The sequence below is a fragment of the Capsicum annuum genome, chromosome 7 (genome assembly GCF_002878395.1).
Source record: "Capsicum annuum cultivar UCD-10X-F1 chromosome 7, UCD10Xv1.1, whole genome shotgun sequence".
Classification (NCBI taxonomy): Eukaryota; Viridiplantae; Streptophyta; class Magnoliopsida; order Solanales; family Solanaceae; genus Capsicum; species Capsicum annuum.
Genome location: NC_061117.1, coordinates 57,672,340 through 57,692,104, shown reverse-complemented (window position 1 = coordinate 57,692,104; position 19,765 = coordinate 57,672,340). Strand labels below are relative to the sequence as shown.

The 19,765-nt window shown below is 32.1% G+C and overlaps 1 pseudogene; it reads left to right on the top strand.

Moving 5' to 3' along the window:
* Positions 1-14,448: 14,448 nt before the first annotated feature.
* On the top strand, positions 14,449-16,244 carry LOC107854427 (annotated as a pseudogene).
* Positions 16,245-19,765: the final 3,521 nt, after the last annotated feature.

Below are 19,765 nucleotides of genomic sequence, written 5' to 3'. Positions count from 1 at the left end.
ATGCATGTATACTATCAGCATACAAGAACAATAGTATACTGGTAGGGACATTTGGTCAACTCGAGATGAGAATATGAACATAGAACTAAGCTATACTACAATAAGTTAATCCATTCTTAACAAATATACACATAGCATAACAAGTAATGATGAACAATTAGTAAACAAATCAGTAAGTCAACATATTATCACCAAATTTAGTCAAGCCAAGCCAAGCCAAAATTAAGTCAGGATAATTTATTAAGTGTAAGAATATATTTTTCCTATTCACTCATGGAACTGTCAAACTCATATAACCTTCGTAATTACAAGCTAAAGGATATAAAACCACCTTTTAGCCATGACTCGTAGGGGACAATTATCGTTCATGTACTAAACCCCAAACACAAGTGTTTGCCAACCTTGTTCCACTAAAACCCCATGAGAATGTTATAAATTCCGAACATTCCACATTTAGCAAGTAAGGTAGATCAAAATCATATAACAACCGCAAATCATTTACAAAGACCACACAAAAAAAAGAACTAACAAGTCATACTACAAGGCAGTTAACATGCACATATAGCACAATTGGATTAAACTACAATACCATTACCTACCTAACACCAAGTATACACAACTCCTCTTTGTTGGAGCTTTCCCCTTCTATGTAGTCTTTTTCTTTCTTGTGGTCTAAAACCTGCATAAAAATACCTAGTTAAAAAAATAACCTAAAATTTCAGGATTTATAACTCAGACTTAACTCCTAAGATCAAATTCATGATCATTCTCTTCTTGTTCGAGAGCTTTTCCACCATAATTCACCTAAAATTATCAATTTCATGGATAAATTAGTGAATTAACAAAATCTAAGGGTAAATTAAATGTAAATAATCAAAACCCATTAACTTATTCCATAATTTTTCGCTTTGCAACAATAATTAACAAAAATATACTCTAAAACCCTTCCCAAACTTCGTGAATTAACAATTCTAAACTTAATAATTAAATATAAGTTAACAGGGATGAATTTTGTAACTTAACGAAGCCAAATGAAGAAATTCTAGTGTGTTTCACCCTGAATCGCCCTTCCTTTCCCCCAAAATAGAGTTTTAGAAAAATAAACTATTTTGAGAAAATATTATAATTGACAATGCTCAAGCGCACACACAAGTGTACGTAGTCTACCAAGTAATATAGTGGCCTTAAAAAAAGTTGAATATCAATCCCACAGGGATTTGTGTTAAACAACTATCCAATTCTAGTTTAACAATTGAGATAAAGTAACCAAGAAAGTTGTAGAATTCTAAACTAAAATTAAACTAAACTAATGCTGTAAAATAATGACTTTTGAAAATTAATGAATAGAGATCCAAGGTTAAGGCTTACGAACAATCATACTACGCCATTGAACTTCATTCATTAGATTACTTATCTTGGCTATTAATTTGTAGGGTTTAACGCATGATCATGGTCTCCCGACCTCTAATCGCCTACCTAACTTGGACATTATAACTACATCGTTGAGCAAGGATGTAATAATCCAATTTAGTGCATGAAGCTATCATCCTACATGTGAACCAAACAAGGTTTCTAGGTACATCCCTGTCCTAGATGCTAATTCAAATTCCTTATTTTATAAAAGAATAAGAACCTTATTCTATTTATCCCCATGTTCTATCTTCCTATTCCCCCTCTTGAGATCACAAGATCGATAATAAATGTATTATAAGGGTCATAAATAGTTAAAATAGTTATAAAAATGGTAAATAAACAGCCAAATATGATAAGAAATTAAAACAAACTCAATTCAAATCAATAATAAACATGTTCTTGGCCTTAACCTGAAAAGGGGAATTTAGCCGCAAATTGACATAACTATAATCAACATAATTGAATGCATGTTATAATCCATTATAAAGATAAAATAAAGAGATAAAAACCCTAACATAAGTGTTGAGCAGCCCTTCTCCAAAGCCAAAGACGTCCAAAAATCCCTTTTGCCAAAATGTACACATGAATTTATAGTGGAGGAAAGTTTGCCTTAGGTGGAATTGAGTGTGCATTGCGGGCATCAATGCACTAGACTACAGCACGCATCGTGGGAATCATTGAACTAAAATGGAGGTTGATGCACAAGCTTCATTGCACTACATTAGAGGGGGCGATGCACCCATATACCGGGCAGTCACTATTTTGTGCCAATTCATCCAATATTTGGCTAAGTGTTCCATCGCTTCTCCTCTTACCTTGTGGTTTTGTTTGGCCTTGGTTTTCAACTTTTATATCATCAAAATATCATACATGTCAACTAATAACAAATACTACATGATAAAACACCAAGCATTAGAGTTCAAAACATCAAAAAGACAAGAACGGCAAACTAAAAACTCAATCAAAGCACTAGTCTCAACCACTTTATGCTATAATGTATTGTTGACTCTTGACTCATTTTAATTAAAGTTCCACACTTTAAACAAATTGTTCCCCATATATTTACAAATTCAAACCATAAGGAACTTATTAAACATATTAGAATCCATCACGATAGACTTGAACAACACCTAGCTCAAGCTAGTAACACTGGTTTTCTCGTCTAAACTCTACATGATTGTTTTGAACCCAAACTTGTTTGAAAATACTTTTAAACATTGTAATCACATCCTTGAACACTTATATTCTTATTTATATCATCATCAACACATAAAGCACACTAATTATTTTCGAAACAAGGCTAAATAAGCTAGTATAACAACGCTAAAGTGTATAAATACACCCAACATCAGTAATAAATCTATTGTTTTTACCATTATAACAATACTGAACCACTAAATATAGTTGTACATGACTGTTATAGTGGCATTGCTATAGCGGTATTGATTGTTATGGCGGTTGTTGACTGCCTTTGACCAATTTTATTTCTGTGACACTTGTCACTATAGAGGTGTTCCGACCACTATAGCATCATCAATGGTACATAATATCCATCTTCGCCTCAAAATATTACTTTTTTTAATACACCTTAAACCTGGAATATTTTAAATAGTGCCCTTTACGCTAAGACCAATTTCGGAAGTTCTACTTATCCAAATTCGATTCCATAAATGTGTATTCTTAGATAACTAAAAATTAAGATAAATACTACTACTCCAATCCAAATCATTCTCAGATTTTCCTAACCACACCTTGTTCTGAAATCTATCGAAACTCACCCAGCCTGAAATTTATAACTTTTAATCTGGAATAAATTTAGACATGGGATTTTAAATGAAGGACTCATACATAATGACTAAGAGGGTCTTTACAATATCCGTTAGAGTGTGACATTGTACGTCAACTTCATTAATGTTTTAAGAAAGAGTTTATCGGCAAAAGTACAACATTTCTTTTGGGGAGGAAATACACTTGCTAATTATTTTGGTAACCTAGTTTTCATTTTTGTAGGTGATTATCATTTTAATTCAATTTTGGAGATTCCTACTGAGGAAATAGTTATTTTCAATATGAATAGAATCGATGCAGTCCATATCCGATCAAAAGAGGCATATCAAGTTAGCAGATGCTTATTAGATAATTTCAACTTGATGCAGATGTCTTTTATTTTAAGAAGTAGTAAGGAATTGAACTAAACATTACTTCTCTAGCACATACTAATGTTTGAAGAAGTTTTATTTGACTTAAGTATTCACAACTGGTGAGAGTTTTGGGGTGTTCACAAATACCTAATTAGGACTTATGCATTGCTAGAAGGTATATTTGTTTAACTCTATGTATACTTCCTTGTCAAGAATCTGCAATAGAACAAATTATGATTAGTTCAAGAATTGAGGTTGATTTTCTTAGTTTAGGTTTCGTATGGTGGTATTAATTTCAACTAAGGTTCTACCCATTGAAGTCTAGATAAGGGAAAGAGATCGATACTTAATAAATTGATTTCTGAATACTTAGCTCCTGAGTAAATGAGAAGAGTTTCCATTTATTCACTTAGCATCACTGGAGAACAAAGGGACTATTAAAGTAGCTAAATTAATCGACTCCTGAACATCAACCCTTCAAAATAAGCTCAGTAGCTAAATTAATCGACTCCTAAATTCTGAAAAATATAAAAGGTGAATAAGGGCCCATTTACCCATCATTTGCTATGATACATCCATAAGATGATTACATGTACGTTTATTGTCAACCTGCAGTTTGACATTCATAAAATTGTCTTCTCAATTAAATTGAGTCAAGAACATAATTTTCAGATGGTGTAGTCAAGACAATTGATCTTGATAATGTTGGTATATTCAAGTTGGTTTAGCATTGAATGCCTCATATAAATAGCTAAATCATTTCTCATGAGAACAAAGATAAAAAGTATTGGTCTGAAATATATATTGCATACAATAGCACTTGTGTGTATTAAACCAATAAATTATGATCAATAGCATTTGTGTGCATTAAATATATGGTCAGGAACCATATATTTTCCATCTAATAGCTTTTCGACATGTGATATGTAATTAATAGATATACGATGATTCACAAATATGGATTCTCCAAAGTACATTAGAATATATGTTAGTTTTCCTAACATAAGGGGGAGATAATAAGTAACTAAAAAATATGTTGAGAATTATCGTTAGTACGATCCTCATTTAAAAGATAATTCTAGTCAAATGTTAGAAGCATTTGCTGATCCAAAATTGATTTTATATTTAGTTGCAGATGCTCCTACTATATGTCCCTGAAGGACAGTCTATAGTATGCATGAAGCATGGTAGATCAATCGGTTCTAAATAAGGCAATCCTTGAAAAGGAAATGGAGCAAATGATCATAATAAAGAAGCAATATGCTCTTGAAGAGCAACGACATAACGCTTTGTGAAACCTCAAGAAAAGGTTCAGGTGCCTGAAAATAATGATGTGATGAGATCCCAATAAGTTATGTCGTAATGTGAATCGATACAAATGATTTCTCATTGATTATATCTTTAGTACAATAGCGCACAATATTGTATAATATTATAAGGTTTGAAATTCTACGTTTATTTAGGCACGCTGACATAAAAATAATTATCAAGTGAAATATGCTTCTTGGTAAGCATAAGGTTTATTTGGACTGCAGTCCTAACACTTGAAGATGTCATGTATTTAATATTGAATAGTTCACTTGATAATGAAATTTAGATGGGAATCCCCGAAGGATTAAAGATGCCTGAACCATATAATTCAAAGTCTCAGGAATTATATTCAATCAAGATTAAAAAGATCGTTATACAATCTAAAACAATCAGGGTATATACGTTATAATCGTCTTAGCGAATACTTGAACGAAGGTTACATAAATGATTCCATTTGTCCATATATTTTTATTAAGAAAACGTCATTACAGTTTGTTATACTCGTTTATGTAGATGGCATAAATCTCAATGGAACTCCAGAAGAGGTCCAAAAAGGCAATTGAATATCTAAAGAACAAATTTAAAATAAAATATCTTAGAAAGATGAAACTTTGTCTTAGTCTACAGATTGAACATTTAGCAGACAAGATCTTCATCTACCAATCTGCCTATATTGAGAATGTCTTGAAATAATTTTACACAGACAAAGCACATTTATACTCTAATAATTGTTCGATCACTTGAAGTGAGTAAAGATTCATTCCGACCTCCAAAAGAAGGTGAAGAGATTTTTGGTCCTGAAGTACTATATCTCAATTCTATCGGTACACCTATGTATCTTGCTAACAGCCCAACTCTTCATATAGCCCATTTTGTTAATTTGCTAGCCAGGTACAGTTCACTTTCACATAGACATTGAAATGAAGGTAAGCATATATTGCGATATCTAAAGGGGCCTATTGATATGAGTCTATTTTATACTGACAAAGATAGTTTAGATCTTGTTAATCATGTAGTTGAAGATTATTTATCTGACCCACAGAAAACTCGATCTCAAACAGACTATGTGTTTGCATACGGAGGCACCATGATATCATGAAGATCTACAAAGCAGTCTATCATTGCTACTTCTTCAAATCATGCTGAGATAATAGATATTCATAAGGCAAGTAGAGAATGTATATGACTAATATCAGTGACATATTCCATCAAAGAGAGATGAGGTTTGAAGCTCGATATCAAGGTTCCACAAGTCATATTTGAAGATAATGCAGCATGCATAGCTCGATTAAAAGGAGGATTTATAAGGAGAGATAGAACAAAGCACATTTCGCCAAAGTTATTCTTCACACATGATCTCCAGTAGAATGACAATATTGATGTACAACAAATAAGTCAAAATGAAAATCCAACAGATTTGTTCACTAAGTTTTTACCAACTTCAACTTTTAAAAAGATGGTACACAAGATTGGAGTGCGAAGACTGAACCAGTTGAATTGGGGTCTTCATCAGGGGAAGTAAGAATATGCGTTGTACTCTTTTTTCCTTAACGAAGGTTTTTACCCCACTAAATTTTTCCTGATAAGGTTTTTAATAAGGCAGCACTCAAAAGCGTATTCAGTAAACTTCTCTTTACATGTACATCCAAGGGGGAGTGTTGTGAAATAGATGTCATGCCATGTGTCAAATTAAGGGGTCATTTGGCTTCATTTTAAGTTGGCAAAAATGCTTACTAATTCCACACCTCTTGACAATATTGAATTGGATAAAAATTTCTATCTTGAGCTATAAATAGCCCATACTTAAAGAAAAGTATAGGTGTGAAATATTAATACATCAAAATTCTCCCCTTTTTCTTTACACTTTTGATTACTTTTAGTTAAATTTATATCATCAAAAATATTAAAGTTAGTTTCTATTTTAGGTTTAGAGTACACGTATCAAATTTGATCCGTTATATTTCCAGTTTTTTCCTTACGTTATTCTTTTTTATTTTTTCCATTTCTTATTTCTTAATCCCATCCCCTCTTTCCAAGTTATATCAAATTTTTCTTTTTGCCCCTTAGTAAAATCATAAATATTAGAAAGAATATTTTATCGTTTAATTTTTTTATACACTTTATATTTATGTGTCTCCTCCATTAACACCAAAACTAACAATGAAGGAATTTTTTGAAACTTTACAATATTTATACTTTCAAAATAATTAATTAAGTTAACTATAAAATTTAAAAAATTAAATTTATTTTATCTTTATTTTATAAATTAATAAGCTATTTGAATCAAATATTTTTGATAATGTAGATAATTAATCTGGGACTAAAGGAGCAGCAATTCTCCATCCTCTAAATAATCTCTTATTCGAAAACCCACTACTTCTCTTTAACCTTTTATCCTACTACTTTTTTCTTTGCGGAAATTATACAAAATGTCCCTTGAATTAAATTTCACACACCCAAAATAACCTCACTTTTCATTTCCTATCTAAATGGCTTTTTGGCCAAATTAATTACGACTAATATGGTCAGTCATCCTTTTATCTTTGATTTGTTGGGAGCTTTGCTGGAGTTCTCTAGTTTGTTGTGATGGAGACGACGTAGGGTGGACGGGACCATTTGATTGATATTTGGGTGGTTGTGTAGTGGAACTTTGTCGTTTGTTCGTCGAAAAAGAGAGGTGGATAGGTTGAGAAAGGGAGAACGGTTGTTGTTAGTTTACCCAAAAAAATGGCGAAATAGGGAAAGTGGAGGTTGGCAGTGGTGGTGGATTCCCACCAGATTTCGGCAAGAGTGGTGGTGAGTAGAGATAGAGAGTAATTTGTATTTTTAGAAAACATGAGAGAAAAGCTTTTCTTTCTTCCTTCTTTTTTTTTTCGTGCTTGTGTTTTCTTATAAAATGGATACTGATACATTATATATACATTAAATAATTATTTATACAATATTGATATATATTTATATAATATTGATACATTTTTATTTATCATTTATACAGTATTGATACCTTACATAACTTTTATACATTACAGATACATGCAACTGTTTTTTTGTGGCTATTTTATTTTTGGACTTTTATTTTTTTGTAAAGAAAACTCAACAATATTTGTTGTAAACTAATTACTTTATTATACATATTTAAAACTATCCCCTTTCCTTTTTCTTTTGTACCTCTTTCATATGGTTACATAATTGTTCTTCTAAAAGATGTTTTTCTTTTCTTACTTATGATAGACTTGAACTCCATTTGTCTCAATTTATATGACATTATTTGATTGGCATAGAGTTCAAAAAATATGGGAAATCTCATATATGTACCAAATTACATTTGTTAAAGTTACTTTAATGCTTACTTATAGTTGCTTCATAAATGATCCAAATAGAGATGATGCCCCGTAGAACTGTCAAATAAAGCAACATGATATGGTTTTTGGAACCAATTAAACAAGAAAGAGTATTTATATTGTTGTTTTCGGGTACACAAAATCTGTATTTAGGCACAACAACTTCAACACAAGTATGAGGTTATTTAAAACCCTCAACACAAGATCAAAAAGACCTTTCAAAGAAGTGTGTTGTTCAGAAAAAATTAGATGAGACAGAAAAAGGCCAAGTTCTTCGACTTTACGAAGTGTCCTTGAGGAAATAATTCCCCTCAAGTGCCCGAGGTTGCGAAATTTTCCTCCCAGGATAAAATGGCCTAACAATCCAACTGTAGTGGTACCTCAAACGATCAGATTCTTTTCGAACTCACTCAATGATTAGATGATCACACAGAGTTTTTAGAAGCAAGAAAATATTTTCCTTATGCAAAAATTTTTTTCATACTAAACCTATGGAAAAAATGCAGGTTTATATAGCCATAAAGTGCTCTTTCCAAAAGGTAGCAACGGTTCATCCAAAAAGGTGTATTCTTTGAAGAGTCATGTCTGTTCATTCAAAATATTGTATCTTTTTCTGGAAAGACACAACTATCCGAACAGTCACTTCTTTTTCGAAACAGTATGTCTTTTCCTTAAAGGGTTGTGTCCCTCTATTTTCCATTCACACCAATTGAACCAAATAATCTCCCACATGAATGGAATGGCTATTCTTTGTAAAAATTTACGGACAAGCATGTGATCATCAAGCAAAGACTGATTGTATCTAGATAAGTGGTTTTCCCTTTGAACTTTTCATAGTGAACAGACATCAGATGCACTCGATCAATTGGTAGATTTTATATCTTTGAACCGTCGAGCTTTAATGTACACCTAGACAACACATGTCACACAACCATCCTTTTACCATTTATAGTTCTCATGGTTTTGTTTGTTTAAGCCATGAACACGTCCCGGTCTCATGAGAGCTTAGAGAATACACTTTTACTAACATTCTCCTTGAAGAGGCTTCGACTTTGCTCTCACATAGTTAATTTCTAAATGTTCAATCCTGCAGATTAAACTATTTGGTTAAATCTGCCAAATTTAGATAATCATTAAAAGACTTCACACTGTAAGTATTGTCCTTGTTTACTAAATATTAGCTACATCATGAGAATGGGTTGGGTATATTGACAATATTGAACCTGTCAGACACAACTTTGTTTGATCTCCTTGAACCTATCTCTTGGGATCTCCAGTCTGCTAGGTGGAGTTACCGTCGTAAACCCATTCCCTTGGATGTCCTCTCAACTCCTTCCAAAACAGGCCTTTTGTAAGTGGATCTAACACATTATCCTTTGACTTTACATAGTCAATAGTGATAATTCCACTAGAGAGAAGTTCTCTAATGGTATTATGTCTTTGTCTTATGTGACGAGATTTACCGTTGTACATCATGTTCCTTGCCCTACCTATTGCCGCTTGGCTATCGTAGTGTATACAGACTGGTGTCACTGGTTTGGCCAATAAGGAATATCTTCTAAGAAATTTTAGAGTTATTCTGCTTCTTCACCGGCTTTATCTAATGCGATAAATTCTGATTTCATTGTAGAGCGAGGAATACATGTCTGTTTGGATAATTTCCAAGAGATCGCTCCTCCACCGATAGTAAATACATATCCACTCATGGATTTTACTTCATTCAATCTGGTGATCCAATTTGCATCACTGTATCCTTCAAGTACCACGGGAAATTTATTATAATGCAAAGCATAGTCTTGAGTGTATTTAAGATATCCCAAAACTCTTTTCATTGCAATCCTATGAGTTATTAGGATTACTTGTGTACCGACTTAACTTACTAATAGCACATGCTATATTTGGTTATGTACAATTCATAATATACATTAAACATCCCAACACGCTTATGTATTCCAACTGTGAGTCACTTTCACGTCCAATGGAGTCTTAGCAATACCAAATTCCAGATACTTGAATTTGTCATGTACCTTTTCGATGTAATAAGACTGTGACAATGCCAACCTTCGTGGAGTTCTATGGATTCTTATTCCCAAGATCACATCCGAAACTCCAAGGTTTTTCATATCAAACTTGCTCTCAAACATTTATTTCGTAGCATTTATGTCTGAAATGTCTCTACTGATTATCAACATATCATCCATATTCAAACAAATAACGACTTGGTGATTTAGAATGTCTTTAATGTAAAAAGATTTATCACATTCATTTATCTCGAACCCGTTTGCCAACATGGTTTGGTCAAACTTTGCATGACATTGTTTAGGTGCTTGTTTTAGTTCATAAAGTGACTTAACAAGTTTACACACCTTATTTTCTTTTCTTGCTTAGGAATGTTGTTTTCACATCTATTTGATGGATTTCAAGACCATATACTGCTTCCAAGACAATTAACATCCGAATTAACGTTATCCTTATTACTGGTGAGTATGTATCAAAGTAATCAAGGTCTTTCTTTGTTTAAAGCCTTTTTCGACAAGTCTTACTTTGTATTTGTCAATAGTACCATCAGCTTTCATTTTCCTATTGAAGATCCATTTAGAACCTAAAGGTTTATTTCCTAGAGGAAGATCAACCAACTCTCGCGTATGGTTGCTTAAGATTGAATCAATCTCAGTATTGACTGCCTCTTTCCAAAAGGATAAGTCTGATGACGACATTGCTTCTTTAAATGTTTGAGGCTCATTTTTTAAAAGAAACATTACTAAATCCGATCCAAACGAAGTTGACATTCTTTGACGTGTACTATATCTTAGATTCTCATCATTATGTACATCCTCACTTGGTTCATTTCAAGGTCGTTTAGACCCCCCACTAGATTATTTATGTCTAGTTTTATACGGATAAATGTGTTCAAAGAATTTAACATTATCTGATTCAATTATCGTATTTTCATTAATATCCGGATGTTCAGATTTATGAACCAAAAATCGACATGCTTTACTAGTTTTACAATATTCTATGAAGACGCAGTCCACCGTCTTAGGTCTTATCCTTACTCTTTTAGGCATAAAAACTTGGACCTTCACTAGACACTTCCACACTTTAAAATATTTCAAGTTGAGTTTTCTTTCTTTCCATTTTTCATATGGAATTGATTGTGTCTTACTATGGGGCACTCTATTGAGTATTTCGTTAGATGTAATGATAGTTTCTCCCCACAAGTTTTGCAATAAACCTAAACTTATTAGTAAGGAATTCATCATTTCCTTCAAGGTTTGGTTTTTCCTTTCTAAAACTCCATTAGATTGAGGTGAATATGGGACCGTAGTTTGATGAACAATTTCGTTCTCTACACATATTTGTGCAAAGGGAGATTCATATTTTTCGCCCCTATCACTTCTTATCGTTTTGACTTTTTACTCTAATTAATTTTCAACTTCTGTTTTATATTGCCTAAATGTATCTAGTACTTCATCCTTACTGTTTAGCAAATAGACATAACAATATCTAGTGCAATCATCAATAAAAGTTATAAAACACTTTTTTCCACCACGCGATGGTGTCGACTTCATATCACAAATGTTTGTGTGAATTAAGTCTAAGGGATTTGAATTCCTTTCAACGGACTTATATAGATGGTTAGCATACTTTGATTCCACACACATTTGACATTTTGATTTGCTTCTCTCAATGTTTGGCAAAACTTTTAAGTTAATCAGTTTTTGCAAGATTTTGTAGTAGACATGTCCTAAACGACTATGCCAAAAATCGTTTGACTCTAGCAAGTAAGATGAAGCCTCAACTTTCTTCATTTCAACAACCATTACATAAAGTTTGAAAAGGCCCTCATTGAGGTAGCCCTTTCCTACATATGTTTCATTCTTGCTTTTTACAACTTTCTCCAAAACAAACACACACTTAAACCTATTTTTAATGAGAAGTATTGTCGATACTAAGTTTTCCTAATAGTAGGAACACGAAGAACATTGTTGAGAGTCAACACTTTGTCGGAAGTCACTTTTGGGAACATCTTCCCACTTCCTTCAACCTTTGTTATTGTATTATTTCCCATGAAAATCACTTTTTTGGGACCAACAGAATCATAAGTAGCAAAAGTTTCTTTGTCCGCTCAAACATGTTTACTGGCTCCTAAATTAAACCACCATTCATTTGGATATCCAACTAGATTGCTTTCAGTGATCATATCACATAGATTTTCAATCTTTCTACTTATTTCCAACAAGTTTATCTAATCTTTTTTCTTGTCCAGAACACTTCTTCATATTCTTATTATTTGGAGCATCATCCTTAACAGGATTTGCAACCATCATTGATGATTTTTTCATTCAACTCATTATCCTCGTTTATCTTGAAATGACTCATAAGATCTTTCAAATCAGACAATTGATTTTCAATCATCATTTTTATTATTTTTGTAAGAATATAAGGATCTATACTTGTGAATATTTGCATTGCAAGTTTGTCCAGTCAAAATGACATTATTTGCTGCCATTCTTTGAAGTTCGCACCAAAATATTTTCTATTTTTCTGTCATTTTCATTGCTAGAGCAATACCTGAACGACTTAATGACGCAACATTGGTAGTCACTGGGACAACACCATTTACAACCAAATCAATTTATTGTTCAGTTTAATTCATCATTTTCTTGTCAATCTTTGACATACTCTTTAGTATTTCAGAAAACTAACAATAAAGAATTTAATCTTTAGCCAACTTGTTTCTAATCGATGATGGAGTTTTATCTATCTTCAAATCATCAACTGAATGAACTATGAAACATGACGAAGTTTTTATGACTTCAAATCATAATCAAATTCAAATAGAGTAAAATCCCATTGATTTTAAACTCCAGAAACCAATATAGAGATCTTAATGAGTCGGTGAAGCTTTAATATTCTTTGAACTGAATTCTCAGACTGATTCGAGATGAACTTTTTATATTCTTCTAATCGATGGAATTGAAATCCAAAGATTTTAGTCTCCACAAAATCAGACCCAATATAAATTAACCAAATACTTGATTTATAAATGACGATAATTTTTTTTTCCTTCACCAAACAAGCACAAGAGAAAATATTTTTATACTTTCCTTAAAGTTGTTTTTCTCAATTTTGAAAAAATTCGTATTTATCAATAATAACTTCAAAAACATGTTCAAATTAACATATGAACAATCAAATGAAGTTTTAACTTTGTATTTACAACTTTGAACTTTTAACAATAAGTTCAACCCAACTTATGAACAACAACAAAATGAAGTTCAAACTATTTTCTGGAAAATAGAAAAACCAAATGTTAGAACTTCAACACAAGTTCAACCAATTTATGAACTATCAAAATGAAGTTTCAAGAACTCCAAACGTAAGTTCAAAAAGTTGAATAACTATCAATATGAAGTTCAACTATTTACTAAAAAAACAGTAAACAAAACAATACAAATTAGTAAATTATTTCCTTAAGATTGTTGTTTTCGGGTACACAAAATTTGTATTTAGGCACAACAACTTCAACACAAGTTCAAGTATAAAATAAGAACACTTATGAAGTTATTTAACACCCTCAATATAAGATCAAAAAAACCTATCAAAGAATTTTTATTTTTTTAGAAAAAATTAGATGAAACAGAAAAAGGTCAAGTCCTTCGACTTTACGAAGTTTTCTTAAGGAAATAATTCCCCTCAACTACCCGAGATTGCAAAATTTTTCTCCCAAGATAAAATGTCCTAAAAATCCAACTGTAAAGGTACCTCAAACAATCAGATTCTCTTCGAACTCACTCAACGGTTAGTTGATCACACAGAGTTTTAGAAGCAAGAGAATATTTTCCTTATGCAGAAATTTTTTTCATACTAAACCTATGGAAAAAATACAGGTTTATATAGCCATAAAGTTCCCCTTACGAAAGGTGGCAATGGTTCATCCAAAAAGGTGTATTCTTTGAAGAGTCATGTCTGTTCATTCGAAATATTGTGTCTTTTCTTAACAAACACAACTATCCGAACAATCACTCCTTTTCGAAATAGTGTGTTTTCATTAAAGGGGTGTATCCCTCAATTTTCCATTCATATCAATTAAACCCAACACAAATAAATTGGACAGAGGAGAAACTATAAAGGAAAGTTGGCAATTGATTTTTTGAGCATGTCTTTTTGTTTCCTTATTATTGAAAGAGGGCCTTCCTCACCAGACTAGCAATGCGGTGCCATCATTTAGGTTGAAATAAACCAATCTTTAATAATGTTCTTGTAAGAATACTCAACATTATATAAACCTCCAATGACCATCAAGATTTCACAAAGCAAAAATTTCCAGTACTCAAAGTTCACTCAACAATAAAGATATCAGAGTTAGTATTCATTCCTGGTCCTGGGATGGGTTACCTTGTATCCACTGTGGAGGTGTCAAAGCAACTAGTAGATAGAGAAGAGCAACTTTCCATTACAATTCTTATTATGACACTTCCCATGGAGACAGAGATTCCATCATATATTAAATCACTCTCCTCAGACTACACTTCTCATATAAGATTGCTCCAACTTCGTCAACCTGATCGACCATGTTTTAATATGACAAGTGCGGGTACTAGTCCCATCTATTTCATATTTGAGTACATCACCACCTACAAGTGTCGGGTCAAGGATGTTGTTGCTGGAATCCTTAGCTCGTCAAGCTCTGTGATGCTCGCGGGATTTCTAGAAGACATGTTCTGCATTGTGATGATTGATGTGGCGAACGAGTTTGGAGTCCCAAGTTATGTGTTCTACACTTCTGGTGCAGCTTCGCTTGGACTCCAACTCTATCTTCAAAGCCTAGTTATCCTTGAAGGCGTACATAATTACCTTGACTCTGAATCAGAAGTACTCATCCCAATTTATGTCAATCCTGTTCCAGTCAAATGCTTGCCTTCCATAATCCTAGATAATGATGTAAGTAGCATCATGTTCCTCAATCATGCACAAATATTCAGGAAGACGAAAGGGATTATCGTGAACACTTTTTTTGAGCTTGAATCGCATGCTTTGAAATCTCTCTCTGATGATGAGAAAATCCCACTAATCTATCCAGTCGGGCCTATACTAAACCTTGCAGGTGGGAATGATGATCGCGAAATAGATTATGATGCTATAATGAAGTGGCTTGATGAGCAGCCTAATTCATCAGTGGTGTTCCTATGCTTCGGAAGCATAGGATATTTCGAAGAAGATCAGGTGAAGGAAATAACAAATGCTATAGAGAGTAGTTGCTACCAATTCTTGTGGTCACTAAGAAAACCGCCACCAAAAGACAAGCTACAATTCCCAAGAGAATTCGAGAATCCAAAGGAGGTCTTGCCAGACGGATTCTTGCAAAGGACTAAAGAAAGGGGAAAGGTGATAGGATGGGCACCCTATGTGGCTATTTTGTCTCATCTTACAGTGGGAGGACTCACATCACATTGTGGTTGGAATTCAATTTTGGGAAGTGTTCATAATGGAGTGTCGATGGCAACATGGCCATTACATGTAGAGCAACAAAGCAATGCATTTCAAATGGTGAAGGCTTTGGAGATGGCAGTGGATATTAAGATAGATTACAGGAAAGGTTTTAACAAAAAAAAAAGCCGCCAGTACTTGTGAAAGCAGAGGAGATAGAAAATGGAATTAGGCAGCTGATGGATCCAGAAAATATAATCAGAGCCAAGGTGACGGAGATGAAGAAGAATAGCAAAACAACAATCATGGAAAATGGTTCATCATATGTAGCTCTAGGGCAATTTGTTGAGACTGTCATGAAGAGCTAATTTAGCAATAAGAAGCTGGAACTGATGCCTACACCAATACTTTCATCTGTTTTGCATCATTTCGTTAAATAAAGTAGAGATACATTTATGTAACATCAGTTTGTTCAATGTGTGATCCACTGTAAGAACTGCAAAATATTTGCACTTTTTTTTAAAAAATGTTATTATTATTATTATTATTGTTCGTCGTTTTTTATTATTATTATTATTATTATTATGGAAAAGGATCAGAAATACCTTTAAGTGTTGAAATTGATTCAAAAATATCCTCTGTTAATCTATTGGGTAAAAAATACCCTTTAAGTACTGAAATTGATTAAAAAATATCCCTCCATCCACCTTTATAGATCAAAAATACCCTTGCAACTAACGATTTTTTAAAATCATAATTGAAAATTCAGAAAAGGGTTAGAAATACTGTTCAAGTATTGAAATTGATTCAAAAATATCCTTCGTTAAGCTATTGGGCCAAAAATACCCCATACATCTACATTTATGGCTCAAAAATACCCTTGTAACTAACTATATTTTTAAATCATAATTAAAGATATTATGCATATGTGGCAGATTTCTATTGGTTGAAAATAAATTAATTAAAATATTAAATTCAATTCGGACCCAACTCAAACTATCCGAACAAAACCGCATAAAATTTTCCCCAACTGGAACTACCCGGTAGTATGAGTTATTTTTGCTATCAAATGCAGGAACTTTGTTGACTTAGAATCTTCTAGTCTAATGTAACGTTGTGAAGAATTCTGTCCCCTAGTTATAATATTAGTTCGATATTTCTTTGTGATGTATATTTATCTGTATTAACTAGCAAAACTAATTGAGATGTCTTGGTTATGCCACGTCTTATGCAACACTATCTTGTTACTTACTCCAATTCATTTTACGTGGCACATTTAATTTGTATCAAAGAAATTTTACATTCTTTCTTAAATAGCTATCATTATTTTTGTTTATATACATCAAATTGTCGTGCCACCACTGGCAAGTGCATTTACCGTACGAGACGACTTCACGCCACACACCTCACACCATTCACTGATCAAAATTATGATTAATTTTGTAGAATTTGAATCGGGTAGTTTTAGTCTAGTCCGGATTGGACTTAACATTTTAATTAATTTAGTTTCATCAATAGAAAATTGCCACACATTTAATAAATTTTTTAATCATGATTTAAAAAATCGTTAGTTGCAGGAATATCTTTGAGCCATAGAGGTGGATTTAGAGGTATTTTCGGCCCAATAGGTTAACGTAGTGTATTTGTGAACCAATTTCAATAATTGAAGAGTATTTCAGACCCTTTTTCGAATTTGTAATTATGATTTAAAAAATGTTAGTTGTAAGGATATTTTTGAGCCATAAAGGTGGATGTAGGGGTGCTTTTAAATCAATTTCAATACTTGAAGGATATTTATGGCCCAATAAATTAACGAAGAGTATTTTTGAACCAATTTCAATACTTAAAGAATATTTTTGATCCTTTTCCCTTATTATTAATCCTGGCATTTAAAGATAAAAAGCTGTAGTATGTCATATTTTATTTGCAGTTAAAATATTCAGTCATATATATGGCCATATTGTGACGTAGGAGTCAAAAGTTTTTCACGTAAGTACACGTTCAATTTAAAACGTGTGAAATGGTCCTTCATTTTAAAGATTAGTGTCAACTCCATTTCTTTCTGAAATGGCCAAACCCATTGATAGCCTCTCAAACTTGTCTCGAAAATTTACTTCGACCCCTCAACTAAAGCTTGTAACTATCAAGCCTCTCAAGTGCTAAAATTGATATTTACACTCTACTTGAGCGCGTGAATAGTAGAATAAATAATAATTTCTTTTTTTAAATTAAAAATTTTATATTTAAATTATTTTATTAATATATTTTTTTAATAATAACAATTTTTTAATTATTTGTTTTTTAAAAAGAGCCCCCACCTCCCTCCCCCCCCCCTCCCCACTTGCCCCTATCTTCTTATTTATCTGAAGCAACAAGAAACCATTGAAGATGTATAAATTAATTTTAAGCAACAAAATGGAGAAACTCTATTACCAATAAAATCAACAACTCTATTAACAACGACAAAAATATTAATCAATCTTCACCATTCTTCACCATTGTCAGCAACATCAAAGATGTGAAAAAAGATCTTTTTTATTTGACAAAATTAGTTAACTGATTAAGAAATCTTTTTTTTTTCATTTATTCATGGAGTTTTTAGTTTAACAATAATTATGTGTATGTATCGCTGACTCTGTGTGTGTGTTGCTGACTCTATATGTGTGTGTGTGAAGATGACGGGAGAGGGGGTGTGAAGAAGACGACGGGGGAGGGCGGTGTGAAGAAGAAAACTGTGTGTGTGTGTTTCTGACTGTTGTTAATGGAGCTGTTGACTGTGTGTGTGTGTGAAGACGAAGGGAATGAGGGGTGGGGTAGTGAAGAAGACGATTGGTGGGTGGGGGGTGTTTTTTTCTTTTGTTTTTAATCAAGAAATTATTATTAAATAATAATTAAATAGAAAATGGACAAATCAACATTTCCACAATATACTTTTTTTTTGCCACGTATTTTTTTTTTGTAATTGGTCAGTTTTGTCACATCATCGTGTGTGTGTTGCACACATTTGATCCTTTTGTTGATTGGTAAAAAAATGCCCAATTGGATCAAAATTCGTGGGGTTTAGGGGCCTGATAGGTATAGTCCTCAGTTAAGGGGTCTAAGTGAATTTTCGAAACAAGTTTGAGGGTCTGTCGATGGATTTGACCTTCTGAAATTGCTGCCCAAAGAAAGAAATTGCTGACCATCCTATAGCTGTTATTGATGGTAGAACAATATAAAACAGAATCATGCGTTCCGATATCTATATCTATATCTATAATCTATATTTATAATCTATAATCTATATCTATATTTATATTTATAATTTATAATATATTAAAAGTGTGAAGAATTTTAGAAATATTGTTTAAATTTTTTGTCCTTCATTAAAAGTCTTTGCTTTAAGCAAAATCTTCTTTTCACTATTTTTTTCTAATATTTAAGAATTAAAAATTAATTAAATATATTTATGATAAAATCTTTCCTTGTTAGAAGTCATCAGAATTATTAACACTTTTTTCATTAGTTTAAGAATTCTAAATCAACTAAATTTGATTTTAACAAGATTTGAAAAATATAGAAATAAATATAAAAGTGGTAGAATAAGGAAACAAAACAATATGTCAATGAGAACTAAACAAAGATATGCAAAATGTCTGTTTTTTTTGGTATTTGTTAAAGTTACTTAAAATAAAATTATAACTTAAGTAAACAATTATATATGATAGTATTTTAATCTATAATATATTAAAAGTGTGAATACCTATAGAAAAGTGATTTGAACTTTTTACTATTCATTAAAAATTCTTGTAATAGACAAAACTGTCTTTTTACTATTTTATTTCATTTATTGTTTAGTTATTCATATAATATTTAAAATTAAAGAGTCCTAAAATACATTATGAAAGAAAAATATATTTTATAAATTAAGGAGTCCTAAAATAAAAAATCTAAGATACTTTTGAAAAAAAAATTGCTTTTGGTAAAATAAAAATTAACATACTTTTGGCAAAACAAAAAAAAAATCTCACAAAAATATTTGTTACACCTAAAAATTGTTGTAAATACTACCATTTATGCTAAACCTTGAAAATCGATAACCAAATGCATATTACCATAAATAATTTGATAATTTTTTTTTTTTAC